We start from the raw sequence: 16543 nt of genomic DNA, 5'->3' as shown, positions 1-16543 counted from the left end.
GGGGCGGGGGGGAGGGGACAAAAGAAGCTTCTAAGAACTATGGAACAATATCAAATGGTGTAACCTATAGTCCTAGAGAAAAGAGAAGGAGAAGAGAGGAGAGGGAGGAAAGAATAGGAAAAGAGAAAGGGCAAAATATGTAGTTGAAGAAATAATGCCTGAGAATTTGTAAGATATAATGAAATATATAAAAGAATCCAAGAAACTCAGAGAACTCCAAGTATAATAAATATCAATGAAAGTACAACTAGTTAAACAAATTAAAAACAAAGATAAAAAGGAAATCTTGACAAAAGCCAGGGGGAAAATATACATTACATACAGAGTAACAGAGGAAAGGATTAAAGGTTATTTCTCATATGAAACCATGAAATAAGACAATGTGATGACTTTAAAATACTAAAAAAAACTGTCAATCCAGAATTCTATGCCCAAACAATGTCTTCAAAGTAAAATTAAATAAAACTTTTTTGTTAAATAAAAGTGGAGAGAATTTGTTGACTAGACTTACTCTATAAGAACTATTAAAGTAAATTCTACAGATAGAATAAATATGATGACAAATAAAAACTTGAGTGTATACAAGGACATAAAGAACATCAAAAATTGTAAAAATGAGGGTAAATTTTTACATATGGGTTTTTCTTATATGTGATCAGAGATCCCAAAAACATTTATGTTGATAATTTTACTTTATTTAGGGAAGTCTCCCACAAGAAAAGAATATATAAAATGTAGTAAAGATTTATCCACAATACTTTCTTATTACTTATAGAAATCAAAAATAGAAGCTATTTAAATATCCTATAATGTAGAAATTGTTAAGCAAGTTATAGTACAATCTTCCTTCACAGTCAATTTGAAGGTTTATACCAATGTTGATCATGAGGAATTTTAATGACAAAGGAAAATGTTTCTAACTTAATATTAACCAAAAATAAACAGGAATATAATTTTATATAAAATATGGTTTTATCCATATGTGAGACTATACATAGAAGTAGTTGAATGCAATATAAATAGTGGTATTTTTAAATTTGTCTTCTTTAACATTTTCATAGCTTTGTAGTAATGTATTACTTTTGCTATCATACAAAACATTTAATTGAATAGATTACTTTGCCCTTCCAAATACAAAGATAACACTCTAAATAACAAAATCTTTCATATGTTTTTATATATGTAAGCTCTGTTTGTTCTTTTTTATTGGCTCTCTTTACTTATACATGAAAGTAGAGTCCATTTTGATATAATTATACAGAAATGGAATATATCTTATTCTAGTAAGGACCCTAGTCTTATGGATATACACGATGCTGAAATTCACTGTGGTGTATTCACATATGTACATAGTAAAGTTATGTCAGATTCATTTCAGTGTGTTTCCTTTTCCTGTCTCCTCTCCCTTCCCTTCATTGCCCTTTGTCTAATCCAATGAACTTCTATTTTTCCCCTTCGCCCCTTATTGTGAGTTAGCTTCCACTTATCAGAGAAAGCATTGAATCTTTGGTTTTGGGGGATTGGCTGATTTCACTTAGTATGATAGCCTCTAATACATCAATTTACTGGTGGATGTTATAGTCTCATTCTTTATGGCTGAGCAGTACTCCATTGTGTATATATACCACATTTTTTACCCATTCATCTGTTGAAAATCTTCTTCACATCACAGGAAACAATCAAGAGCATGAAGAAGAGCCTACAGAATGGGAGAAGATATTTGCCACCTGCACCTCAGATAGGTGTTAATTTCCAGAATATACAAAGAAGCCAAAAAACTTAACACCAAAGAAACAAATATTTGCCAATCAATAATTTGGCAAAGGAACTAAACAGACACTTCTCAAAAGAAGAAATAGTCAACAAATATATGAAAAAATGTTCAATATCTGTAGCAATTAGATAAATGCAAATTAAAACTGCACTGAGATTTCATCTCACTCCAGCCAGAATGATAATTATCAAGAATTTAAGTAACAATAAAGGTTGGTGAGGATGTGGGGGAAAAGGTTTACCCATAAAATTGTTGGTGGGACTGCAAATTGATGTAACAATTCTGTAATGCAGTATGGAGATTTCATAAAAATCTAGTAATGGAACCACCATTTGACATAGTTATCCCACTCCTTGGTATATATCCAAAGCATTTAAAAACAGCATATTACAGTGATGCAGCCACATCAATGTTTATAGCAGCACAATTCACAATAGCTAAGCTGTAGAGCCAACCAAGGTGCCCTTTAAGCTCTGTTTGTTCTAATTGAAATCTTTTAGGGATCTCAGTTTGCACTCCCAGAACTACTCAAACTTAAGTCATTGTGATTGCTAGAATTCCTCCAAAGACAGTGACAATATCTAATGAGTGTTATTGTTCAGGCAAACTTTTTTCCTAGAATTATGTAAGCTGGAAAGTCACTGTTAGCTCATTCTTCACACTAAAAAAAAAAAAAAAAGAAAAAGAAAAACAATGCCCATGAATTTTTTTTAAAATTTTAATATTTATTTTTTCTGGTTGTAGTTGGACATAGTACCTTTATTTATTTTTATGTTGTACTGAGGATCGAACCCAGGCCCTCAAACATGCTAAGCGACCGCCCTACTGCTGAGCCACAACCCCAACCCTCCATGAAATTTAATGTCCAAATTGAATAATAAAATATAGTACTTTAAACCCATTTACATATTATATCATTGAAAGGTTTGGGTTTTTTTCTTCACATGCTTTTCTTTAAGGGGACATATTTTTTTTTCTATTTCTATCAGTATAAATGAGGCTAGCTCATTTCCCAATATACATCTGTCTTAGTCTCTTCAATCTACTATAAAAGAATGTTGTAGACTGGGAGATTTATAAGCAAGATTAATTTATTTCTTAAGTTCTATAAGAAGTCCAAGATCAAAACATTAACAGGTTTGGTGTGTAGGGAGAGCCTGCTTCCTGGTTCATAAATGACATCTTCTTGCTGCATTCTCACATGGCAGAAGGGAGAGGGAGCTCTCTGGAATCTTTTTTATAATGGCACTAATGTCATTCATGAGAGTTCTTCCTTCATGAACTTCCAAAGGCCCAACATCCTAATACCATTACCTTTAGAATTAGAATATTAGCTTATAAATTTAGGGGAGAAACAAACATTTGTTTTGTAGAAATATCAATGAGAAACTCAAGTGGGAGGAAAGGCTGAGGAAACAACTGGCTTTTTGCCACCTCCAGGCTTGATGATTTGCTAGGAAGACCCATAGGAGTCAGAATATAGTTGTACTCATGGCTAATATTTATCATAGTGAAAGGACACAATGCAACATCAACAGAAGGCAAAGCTGCATGGGGCCAAGTCAGGAGGAAATCAGACACAAGCTTCTAAGAGTTCTTTATCAGTGGAATCACACAGGATGCAGTTAATTCCCTCAGCAATAAGCTGAGCTATATAGCAACCTGTGAGATATCTATCAGGGAAGTTCGTTAGAGACCCAGAAGCCAAGGTCTTTATTGGAGATTGGTCACACAGAAAACCTCTGCCTTGTTTACAGCAAAATTCCAGACTCCCTGGAGGAAAGCAAAACGGGAGTTCTACATAAGTTAGTTTGCACAAATAGTTTAGGCACAACAAGCCTCTTATCAGGAAGGTAGCAGGAATACACCCAAAATCAAAATTCCTAGATGTGGATCTAAGGCCAACCTTGTGAACAGGCCATTTTAAGTATAGCAGTAATAGACTGCTATGCTGATTCTTTTCCACATAGTAAAAAACTCAAATTTCTTCAAGATCTGGGGGAAAGAAGAAAGTATTTTCACTGGGGAAATTATTTTTTGCTCAATCTGAATATTTTTCTTTACAAATTATGTTCATTGTTGATATTATAACGGTGTATCTCCACAGTGGACTTCAACATAAACAGACATATGTATTACATTGCAAGCACATCAATGTTAGGCATTTCTGGTAGTAGTAAACATGTTAGTAAGAAATAAAATTTTATTTAAGGATGCATATTAGCAACTATTCATTTTCAGTCACAATTAATACTAAATAAAATTGAGACATCAAACATTTAACAAATAATCAAATTTAATACCACTGGAGAGAATTTGGGGTGAGGAGTGTTATCAAGACTCTTTTTAAGCATAAAGTATAGGAACTGAGGCAAAAGCATTGAGTAAAGGCGCTCCTCATGGCATTCTTCAAAATGTCAACCTACTATGGGAATTGACCCCTACTCCTTCAGACAGAGATACTCAAACAAGAAAATGGCTATTTTTGAATGTAACTCCAAAAGAACATCACAATTGCCTCTAAAGATAACCCTAGGTTAAGGAGAAGTCTGTTGATGCAAACACCATTATTTTTTAGCACTGTACATTGACATTATAATATATTCTCAAGTGCCTCCTTCCAAATATCCTTGAATGTACCATGAAAGGAGCTCTGGCATTAGTGGACAAATGAAAAATGCATAAGTCTTAACAGGAGGCCAACCTTGAATCAATTATATGTCACCCAATAACTGTATGATTCAAGCCAAGCTTCTTAGTCTCTCAGAACCTTAGTTTCCTCCACTATAAAATGTATATAATAGCAACAAACTCAGGGGTTCATATAAATATTATAATATTCCTAGTAAATTACATATTGTAGTAGAAGCACTATAAAATGTAGATAGTAATATTCTTTATAGCTTTATCCTTAAGATATTGCATCATAGTTCTCTGCATGAGCCATTCTTTAGAGGAGAGTAAAGCAGAAGGAGCCCCTGTGATATAACTAGAAACAAAACCTCTGTTAATTTGTTATACTGGGCATCTGTACTTTATGAAACTACATTACGAGTGGAAAAGAATTATTTTTAAAAAAAGAGTTTAGCGCACTACAAATTTTTCTTAATAAAATCCAGGAAACTGCAGATTCTGTTTTCTCTTGTTTAATACAGAAGCTTGAAGTAAAAGATTTTTCAAGAAAAATCTAATAAACAGGCAAAGGTAGAGAACTCCAATCCCACTGCTCATTTACATTCCCCAATTTCTGATTGAATCCCTCACCAGGAGTCCCATAAATCTCTTTGCAATGGGGGCTTCCTGTTGAGCACACTGTGTGACAAAATTAGAGAGGATGATTGCACATCAACATTAAAACAACGTGAAGTGTAGATCTTTAACTCAACCAGGAAAAGGGGATTTTTGAGAAGGTGATATTTTTTGAAGCACTGAGCCTGTTTGTGGATATTAAAATGATTTCACAGCAGCTGTTAAAAATCTTGTTTTCATTTGGTGGGGGTGGTGAATTACAAAATTAAAGAGATTCTAAAATGAGTAAGCTTATTCCTTATAGCCCCTACCACCCAGAATGAGGAAAGGAAAAGAAACATCTTGTGAAAGAATCATTTCTACACCTAATATAAATAACAATAATGAGAATGAGATGCTATAAAATGAGACAGATTCCGTATCAAACACAGCCAAAGGACAGATATTTACATCTCACGTTGTACCTGTTGGATACAGTTCTTTTTTTGCACAGTACTAAAAGGTCCTCAGTGGCCCAAAATGGTCCTCAGTTTTTCTGTGTGCCCTACATCTCTGACATTCAGGGAAAGGGATAAAAGGGGTAGTGAAAGTGGTCATAATTTTAATTTAGTCACATGACAGTCATTTCTTCCCAGTGAGCCTTAGCTAAAATTAAGCCACTTTTTTTATTGGACATGTTAAGGAACCATCACCTAGGTGTTTTATCAAAAGGTAGTAGATGGAAGAAGGCCCACTGTTAATCTCTAGGTCAACAATAACATTTTGTCATCCCTTACCATAAGTAAGCAATTAGTTTTTCTATGGTTTTCCTCTAACTCTCTACTGTTGCTTTCAGGAAAAAAGTCTGTCTGCTTCTGAAATTTGTAGATATATTGTTTTGAATTTGGCTTTTAAATTGGTCTTGCCTGACTTGTAACAACAACCTCAATTAGCACTTAACTGTTAATATGAAGGTCAGTAAATCCCTTAAAATGAAGAATGCTTTGAAAAGCAGATGGTTTTTAGAGAAATTGGGGCTTCAAAGTGAGAATGAAATAATTTTGAGTCCCACCTCTGTCACCAGTAAGCTGCATGAATTTGTCCTGTCACTTCTCTATTAAATACAATTGTTCATCTGAAAAATAAAGATGTAATTTTCTAGAGGTTTGAAGAGGCTTACCTGAGATGTGACAGTTGTAAAATACTTAGTATAATTCCAAACACGAAGTAGGAATTCAATTAGTGGTCACTATTGAATAGTGAATATTCATTTTTCCCAAGGGTGAAAAGAGTGAGAAGGCAAAAATTTTAAATAAAAAGGTACTGTTGGAACTTGACCTCACAAATGGCTTATATATGCAGCCTGCCAATCAATAATATTAATTTTCTTGAAAGTTGTGTTTGTTCCTGACTCTCCCTCCCCCTCCTTCTTTAAAATTTTAATGACCGGTTCAAGGTTTGTTGATTTCTATTTGTAATTCTATAGAAACATTCTCTGGTGACCAATACAGTTAAGTTTAAGAATAATGTAGAGAACTGAAAGTTGTTCACCAAACCGCTTTCCTCTTCTTCCAAAGCAACTAACTAGAATTAACTTTTTTCCAGCCTCCCATGACACCATGTGACTGAGTTTTAGGCAATGGAGTAAGAACAGAATTAATATACACAACCTCCTACCTCCTGCATTGCCTATAAGAAACCCCCAAAGCACTATCCTCCATGTTCTTTCCTCATTTCCTGTCTTGATGGATATGAACACAGGAAACTTGGAAGCAATGTCAACTGCCTGCTGACTAGAAAGACCATATTGGACTATTTTGTGAACAAGAAAAAATTCTCATGATATTATAATTTGAGGGTTCATTTGTCACAGCAGTTTGCTTTATTCCAACCAGTGAAAATGACAAAAAATCTTTTTTTCTTCAACTTCTGCCCATAATATTACTCTTTTGTTCTATGTCATTGGTTCTCAACTAAGGGCAATTTTGCCCCTTAAAGGATGTTTGGTAATGTCCATAGATATGTTTGGTTATCAAATCAGGAATTGATGCTGGCATTCAGTGGGTAGAAGCCAGGGGTATGGCTAAATATCCTACAAAATACATAAAAGCCCCCTCCCATGACAAGTAATTATTCAGCTTGAAATACCAATAGTCTCAGTTAAGAAACACAGCTCCTAGGCCATGATACCCTACTCAACAAGCCATCTGTAGTTCTACAAATGGTCTGTCCTTCCTCTTTTCTAAGCTGTCCTGTATTCATAAATAATGAACAAATTGGTTTTATTTTTGCTTTCCTATAGCAACATGAAAATTTGTACCAGGATATGGCTTGCTTCCCAGCCTCTATGCAATCCCCCTCAGTTCACAGCTGTCACACACTTGTGTGAACTCCATGGAAAAGTAAAAGGCTTGTCTTCTGTTTGTCACTATATCCTCAGACCCCAGAACAATGCCTGGTACATATGAGGAACTAAATTAATTTGACTGAATAATCACATTTTAGAAATAACAAGAAGTGGTGGGAACAGGAGTATCCAGTGCATATTTTCTCCATTTCAAGGGGCAACTAGTCAGATCTTACAATTGTTGCGTCAGGAAGGAAACCTGGGTTTTGTATAAAATCTTCCAATTTGAAAATATTGTTATCAGTTTTAAAAACACTGAACAAGTACTGCTGCTTAATCCAAGCAATATACATCTGTGAGAGTCATTTGGCTCTAGATCTTTCACCTTACACCAAATTGTTATTTTTACTAATAGCAGTGGCAAGCATCATTGGGCTTTTACTTGGCAAGAATTGTATCAGTTCACTTTTGTGAAATAAAAACCACCTCAGTGGCTTAAAATATCAATTTTAAATCTAAAAATTTGTTTGGCAGAAGGGCTGGGTTTATATGGGTATTTCTGGTCTTGGCTGACTCCCTTATCTATCTATGCTCTCCTTGTAGTCATCTAAGTGGTTATTCTCTGGTGGGTTGTCTGGCTATTTTCTGGACATTTGAAGAGACTGAGTCACAAGCTTATCTGTCTTCAGCAGTTTTGTCTGAGATTGTTTATATGGCAGTGGCAGTGATCCAAGAAGAAGTGTGGGGTCTCTTGAGGCCTTGGTGATGAACACTTCTATTGCATCCTACTGTTCAAAGCAAAGAATAAGACCAGCCCAAACTCAACAGGTGAAGAAAGAGACTTCACCTAGATACAAGAAACTACAAAGTTATATTGTAATGGGGTGTAGATACAGAGAAAGGGATCATTGAAGTCATCTATGAATAAACTCTACAACAGATGCTATTTAATTGATTTACATTGATAATGTCATTTAATCTTTATCACACTTGAGAGAGGCAAATTGGTTTAGAACAGAATACCATAGAATGGGTGACTTATTACAGAAATTTGTTTCTCACAATTCCAGAAGCTGTGAGTTCAAGACCAGAGTGCCAGCATGGTCCAGTTGTGGTGAAGGCCCTTTTCTGGTTTTCAGGTGCTGACTTCTTCCTGTGCCCTCACATGGTAGACAGAGAGCAAGCTAGCCCTATAACCTCTTCTAATATGTCACTAATCCCATTCATAAGGGTTTTATCCTTATTACCTGTTTCAGTCAGATTTTTCACTACTGTGACCAAAAGACCTGACCAGAACAATTACAGGAGGAAAAGTTTATTTGGGGTCTCATTGTTTCAAAGGTCTCAGTCGACAGATGGCCAACCCCATTCCTCAGGGCCTGAGGTGACGCAGGACATCATGGTGGAAAAGTGTGATAGAGGAAAATGAGTCAGGACATCACACCATGAAGCAAAGAGCTTCACTTGCCAAGAACAAAATATATACCCAAAGGCATGCCTCCAGTGACCACCTCTTCCATTCACCTTACCTGTCCACAGTTATCATCCAGTTAATCCCTTTCAGTGAATTAACACACCGATTAGGTTAAGGCTCTCATAACCCAATCATTTCACCTCTAAACCCTTTTGCATTGACTCACATATGAGCTTTTAGGGGATATCTTTACTATAACATTCCTAATTGTTTATCAAGGTCTGTATCTCCAAATAAAATGACATTGGAGATTTGACTTTGACATGGATATGGGAGTAGGGGACACAAACATTCAGCATATACTTCAAATGTTATTTTATACATTTCAAAGATGAGAAAACTGAGGCTTAAAATGTTAAGTGACTTCTCAAGTACTCAGCTGAGTCTTAAGCACAGATAAAAGGACATGAAAATCATTATCCAGTTTCTTGGAAGCCTAGGCCCCTTCTGTACTCTTCTCCTACTCTACTGCCACCATCTCATACCCCACCCCATTGTCAAGGAACAAAATGAAGGTTTTGCTTATCGGCCTAGAGAGTGAACCAATGCCTAGATTTCAGGAGGCTGCTGGTACTGGATTCCCCTTCACTGTACAAATCTTTCAGCCCCTTTCTTCCTCTGTGGTCTTCATGTCAGGCAGGAACTACCATCTGTCAGTTCTGGGGCTCATCTGTCAGTGTACTTATTTCTGGAGTACTCACCACAGCCCACTGGGTACCTCTAGTTTCATGTCTCAACCCCTCACTATGCTCCTTTTCTCTGTAACTGACCAGTAAATATACAGTTCTTTCCAAAACACAGCCAAATTTAGCTCCCATTGAAGTGCCTGGGGCAAATGCCTATAAAATACTTCTAAAAGGGACCTCTATTTCCTGCCTAGAGATTTGGGAAACCCTATCCCAACTATAGTCTATGTATTAGAGGCTAAAATTTCCAAAGGCTCTTAGAGGCTACAAGTATGTTTGATGAATGCCTAGGCAACTAGTTTCATGAATCCTGGGCTGTTGAATGCTAGCCCTGCTTATGTTGTAAAAGCATGACTGGTTTGCAAACTGCTGGGGACAAATGCCTTGTTTTTCTTCTGGCTTGGTTTTGAATAGAGAGTAGGAGTTTGGGCGGGACAGAGGGGGAGTTGAACTAGAACAGGCATTGTTGTGCAAGACTGTGGATGCCCCTGCACGAAGTCTGAAACAAAAACCAGAGCCTCATTCTGCAAACAGCTTTTAGGATGAGTCATGGTGAGGGAAGTGGGGCTGGGTGTCCAGTCTTTGTGCTGCCTGGGATCATGGCAAATATTTAAATGGTTGGGAGGTAGAGTGGGTGGGAGAAAAAGGGTGGGGGAGAGGGAGAGGGGGAGAGAGAAGTTACTGAAGGTTAGAGACCACACCAGATTTAAAGGAAGAAATAAGGGTGACCCTCCATTTAACATTATTAATTTTAACCCTGATAAATTACTTTCTTTGGTTTTAGAAAGCTCTTTAAAAACTAGACATTGGAAAGCTATAGGAAGCTTAAATTGGACCCTCAGTATTTCTCAGCCTTGGCTCCATGTTAGAATCACTTGGGAGGTAAGAACCCTAATGCCCACATTGATTTTTACACCAATCGCATCAGAGTTTGTGGGAGTTGATACTAGGCATTAGTATTTTTCTAAAGCATCCCAAGTGATTTGGTGTGTAACCAGAGTTGAGAACTACTGCTGTAAGTAAAACAGAACAAATGGTTGCTATGTGAACAGACCCATACCAAGTATGAAAACCACAGAGAGGTCAGAATCCTCATAAAAAGAGGAGAATGTTGCCAAATGCAACCTATTCCCTTTCTAACAAACTGTTCAGTTTAGTTTAATATTTTAGGCTACTTTAAAATTAAAAATGCTGAGACTGGTTTGTGTTCACTCTACTCCAGGCATATGATACACATGCAGTCATAACTTTGTTTTGTGTCCCTAGACCTACTGTTTCAGCTTCTGTTTTCAGTATCTAATCTGTTAGAGCGAAAAAAGGAAAAGGAAACAAAAGTTCGAAAGCAGTTTACTATCTTGTTAGTAGGTCTTATAAAATATCCCAGTTTTGATGGGGTCTATATGTAAAATACATAGAACCCCTTCCAGTACTTTCCTGGTTAATTCTGAAGTTTGACCTGTATCTAAAATAAATGAATTGATGAATTATCCTGGAAATAACTCCACCATTCAGTAGAGGAAATAGCAACTACATACATTTTTTTCTTTCTTTCAAGAGGACACAGCACATATGGGCATGCTTCATCTGATATCTGTTTCTTTTTAATCCAGATGTAATCTAACTACAGTAGGATCTAGACTCAGCCTGTGGATTCATTCAGCAGTGTTTTTAATATTAATAATACTATACAAACTTAGCTAAAAAGTATCTTGTTCTTCCTTCAAAGGAAGAACATGACAGATGTCACAACTAGTTGCATTTATTATCATTATCAAAATGATGGTAATGATCCACTCAACCCATTTTTGTCATAGGTAAAAAGAAAAGTTAGAATTCTGTGACTAACAAGAAATTTGAGTATGATTCAAATATTGGATACTATAGGAGAATTTCTGACTGTAATAGCAGTACTTATCTATCTGTATTATATCTATATCTCTATTTTAATATATTTTATAACTATATATGTGCATTTTATAATTTTAATTTCCCTCCTCTGCTGGCTTGGAAGTTATACATTTTTATCTCCATCCTTTAACAGATAATTCCCCTCCTCTATTGGCTTGGAAGTTATACATTTTTATCTTTATCCCTTAACAGTTTAACATACATAATTAACAAAAACTAAATTTAATATCTCCTTCAATAACATGAACAATTTTATTCCATTGAAATTCTCTTCTTTTTTATTTTTGTGTGTGTCTGTCTATCTGTGTGTGTCTGGGTGTGTTATGGTGATGGACCCCAGGGGCTTCATGCTTGTTAAGCATGCGATCTACCACTGAGCTACATCCCCAGCCCTCAACTCCTCTCTTCTTACATGTTATTTTCACCAGAATTTTAGTTCTGTCTTATTTTAATTCCCAAACTAAATCCATTAATTGGCTTTATACCATAAAATTTTAATTTGTTTTCATTCATTATGAGTATTATCCATGTAGATGGCTTATGGAGTCCAAGAAACCTATAACATTTCTTGGGGAAAATAGCTATATCCTGCCCAACCTTTCCCCACCATTTTCTTAACCCCAAAGAGTAACACTTTCAATGACGTTAGATTATTCTTTCGGTTTACTGCCATATTTCTAAATAATATATTGCTGTTTCTTGACTGTTTTGGTTTTAGAGATTGTCTATTGCCTTTTCAGTATGAATGACAAAATATTCTATCAATAATTAACATTATCTTATTATGATTATATAATCTCTATGTAATCTCTTTGTTCATTTGAACCAGATAACCTGCCATGGTCACACTTTCTTTCCTGGCAGTTTTTTTTCCCCTGAAGTTAATAATTTGTTTTTAATTTTTGTTGTTCATTTTGCTTAGTTTTCTACATACTTATTACAAATTCAACTCCAGACTTTCCCATTGTTATAAAAAATCTCTTCTGAGTATTTTAAACTGATTTTAAGATAATATGGCTAAGTAATTTCCTTGAAGAATCCCATGTGTTATCTTTTGTCTTTTTTCCCAGACTGGTCAGATTACCCAGAGAAGAAACTTCTAGTACTCTGGTAGAAATGAAGCTGGTTGTCAACATTCTGGGTACAGGTTTAAGAATGAAAGCTGAAGGTCTTAACATTTTGTGTGTAGATTTGGTCTTACTCCTACTTGTACACACAATACCTTGTTTTCAATCCAAAAAGGCCAAAGTTTTGCCTGCATTTGGAGAGAGAGTTGTCTGACTGGGTGGTAGGAGGTCTGGTATGCAAGGATCTAATTGCTTTTTAAATAGATCTTCAACAAATCCTCTTAGCTTGAACACTATATGCCCCATCCACTTTCAGAGGTAACCCCCGCCTCCAATTCAGGATTCTCAATAAAATTCCAAGTTACTCTAGATTTAAGGTTCATCTCTCTCTCAGGGCTGGTAGATCAATTAATACTCCTTTGCTTTCCATCTTCCATAATTGCTCTCTCTCTTCTTTGTTTGTGTTGTCTTTAACGAATTCAAGCCTTTAAAAAGTCCTTTATATTTATTTCAGTGGGATTTCTGGAAGCTGTAGAAGTAAATGAGTAGGTTTAAATTAAGCAAGTTAGGATGTGTTCAAGTTAGTGTTATTTGTTATTTAATGATTATTTTAGATGTACTCACATATCTTTCAATTCTTTGTGCACTCTTTTTTTTTGCATTCAATCCTTTCTATGGTATGATTTTTCTTTTTAAACATATCCTTTAGAGATTCTTTTAATGAAATTTTGTTGCTGGTAAAACCTATTTTTATCTGAAAAAAATATTTATTTCACCCTTTTTCTTGAATAACATCATAAGTTATAGTTCCAGATTGACAGTTATTTACTCTCAGCATTCAGAAGTTATTAAATCCATTGTTATGTTGAGAAATATGTTAAATCTTGTTTTATTCTCCATGTCTCTTAATCTTTTATATTTGCCATGTCTACATCTCTGTGCTGAAATCTCAATAATTTTTCATTATGTCTCTCTTCCACTGAATCTGTTCAGCTATAAAAACGATCCATTGAGTTTTATTTACTTCAGTAACTATATTTGTATTCCTAGAGGTACTATTTAGGCTTTTAATCTGTCTGGGAATATTTTATACTAGACTATGTTATCACTTCTCTTTTATTCCTCAATCACTTTAAACACACTTATTTTGTGGTACATAGCCAATAATTTTATCATCTGAATTTTTGGAGAACCTCATTCTTGTTCATGATAGATTTTTTCCCCATGCATTTTCTAACCTTGGATTGTGATCTCCTATTTGGTCTGGATCTAAGAAAATCCTGTGAGTACTAGAACATAGTCCTCTGTTAAGGCTTAATTTTTTTTCTGTTGGGCCAATTCAGAACACCTTTAATTTATTACACTGATTTGGTACTTCCTAAGATAGTAATTGTGTAAATTTGAACCCTAAGTCTGCAAGAAACAAGTCTAGGATCTTAAATTCTCACAACAGAGGGGTTTTGCTTTGTTTTGTTTATTTTTCAATTTAGAGCCTAAGTCAGTTTATCACTACAAACAAATTCCTTCATTATTTTCTTTTGCTGATAGGATTTCTTTCCATTTACTCCCTTTTTAACTATGTACCTCTCTGAGAAATCACTTAATCTCAGTTGAGATCCCAAATCTGGCTCCTGGCCCCTTATGTGACCAGAGCTGCAATTTCAGTACCAACTTCATATCGTAGTTTCCTGCTCTTACTGTATATTTGTCCATTCTGATTTTTCACACTTTCTTATAAGTTCAATTATGCATTTAGCATAATATTTTCCCAGCATATCTAAATGTTTTACTTTGAATGACTTTGACTTTTTCTTTTATTAAAGATAGCTTCTCTGCTATATTGCCAGAAATAGAAACCATGGTGTACCTTGGTTAAGACAAGGAAAGAAAGAGAACTGTTGATGTACTTCAGGTATTAAAACTAGGGAATAATGTGTTCACTTTTTAGAGTCATTTAGGACAAACAAAGGGGTCATTATTTAATCCTTTTGAGGGATGATTAGAGGAGATTTTCAAGTAGGAGAGTGATATTATCACATAATCTTTTATGAGGATTCCTGTGGAAAGCATATAGAAGATAGGCAAGAATTAGGATATACTAATGATGACCCAATAGAATGCTTTAGGTGGGAAAACTGTGCCAATTTCCTGGATTTAAAAAGTGCTAGGGAAAATATCTGGGGAACAGGATAAGATCTGGAAATTTGATTGCTTAAGAGGAATAAAATGTTGGCTACTGAGAAGATATCAGACAAACCAAAATTGAAGGATAGTCTTCAAAAAAAGCTTATACTCTTTAAAAATGTCCAGGTCAATAATACATAGTGAGGCTGAAGAACTATACAAGATTAAAAGAAATCAGAGACATGATGGCTAAGTATAAGGCATGATTCTACATTGAGATCCTACGTTGGAGAAATCACTATTATTGAAACAATTGATGCCATCTGAATATGAGCTATGGATTAGATATCACATTAAAGTTGAATGTTCTGATTTTTATAACAATATGATTATGTAAGAGAAGGCTTTTGTTCTTAGAAGATACACACTGAAGAATGTAAAGGAAAGGGAGAGCAGTGTTTCCAACTTACTGTTAAATGACCCAAATATAACAATTTGTACATGTGAACACATACACACGTGTGAAGAGAAACAGAGCTAGAGAAAGAATAATAAAGCAAGTGGAAAAGAATGTAAACAATTGGTGAATCTAGGCAAATAGTACATGGAAGGAAATTCTTTTTTTTTTTTTTTTTTGGTAACTGTTCTGTAAGTTTGAAATTAAAAGTTTTTTTTTTTTAAATGGGGAAGTTTTAAAGAAGCACTTTGTGGAATGCTTACCTTTAGGAAAAAGAGAAGGTGAATTGAAGCAAAGAAGAGCAACTTATTGATAGAGAAGGATAATTAGGCAAGGCTAGTTGACCAAAGTCAGGAGGATGTCTCACTTTCTTATCCTAAGTCTACCCAATATATATCTACATTAAGGTTCACAGATATATTAGAAAATATTTCAGAACAAAGGGAGTCTTCAAGAGCCTGTAAACAAATGATGTACTCATTTTGTGAGTTACCTAAACTAAGTGGTGTGATGATTCATTGATTCACTTGGCCAATAAATCATCATCTTTAAAAAAAATAAACTTCTGCTTTTGCCATATTACTCTCTGTGGAGTAGAAACTGAACAGCAAAATCTGACACTTCTTCTTTCAAAAGCACTGACTAGAACTGTACTTTTTACCCCAAATAGTTGTGATTGTGGAAATTTTATAATCATATTCTATTAATGAGAATGATGATTTCCATTGTAAGATTTAGGGTTTTCAAGTTTAAGGCATAATCTATATCAAACTTTAGGTTGAGTTATACCCAAATCATAAAATATATAAACTAATTTGATATTATACACCCACTATTTTATATCCTTTTTGTAGCAATTACTTTAGTATACTTATTGAAAAGACAATGATTTTGCGAACAGTTGGAAAGAAATGATTATGCTTCTTTCTTTGGTGCTAAGACGTTTAAATCACGAGCACTTCCTGCTACTTTAGAGATGGTGGGAAAAGTTGGAGGAGGGAATATTGATAGAATATTACCTTTGGAAGGAAAACACTAACTTAGATTTTTAAAATCCTCACAAGTAACATTAATTAGTTAATTGGTCAAATTCATAAAATATGAATACCTTAAGTCAATTTCACATCTTTGAAAGGCTCTTATATATTTAAAGTTAGTTAACTTTTTAACTCAGGTATTCACAAACTTTTACTGTAAAGGCTCATGTAGTAAATATGTTCAGCTTTGCAGGCCAGGAAGTTTTAGTTGCAACTGGTAAACTCTACTGTTGCAGCATGTAAACAACTAAGGAAAATGTTTATATGAATGGACATGACCATATTTCAATGAATTTATTTATAAAAACAGGCTGTGGACTGGATTTAGTCTGTGAGTTGTTGTTTGCCATTCTCTTCTTTCACTTATAACTATTTCATTTTGGAGTTAATCATGTTTATGTGAAGGAGAGTTCAATACCTGAAAGGGAATAATTTTCAAAA

Source organism: Marmota marmota, unplaced genomic scaffold (assembly GCF_001458135.2).
Source record: "Marmota marmota marmota unplaced genomic scaffold, marMar, whole genome shotgun sequence".
Lineage (NCBI taxonomy): Eukaryota > Metazoa > Chordata > Mammalia > Rodentia > Sciuridae > Marmota > Marmota marmota.
The sequence above is the reverse complement of the archived record's forward strand: the minus strand, read 5'-3'. Positions refer to the sequence as shown.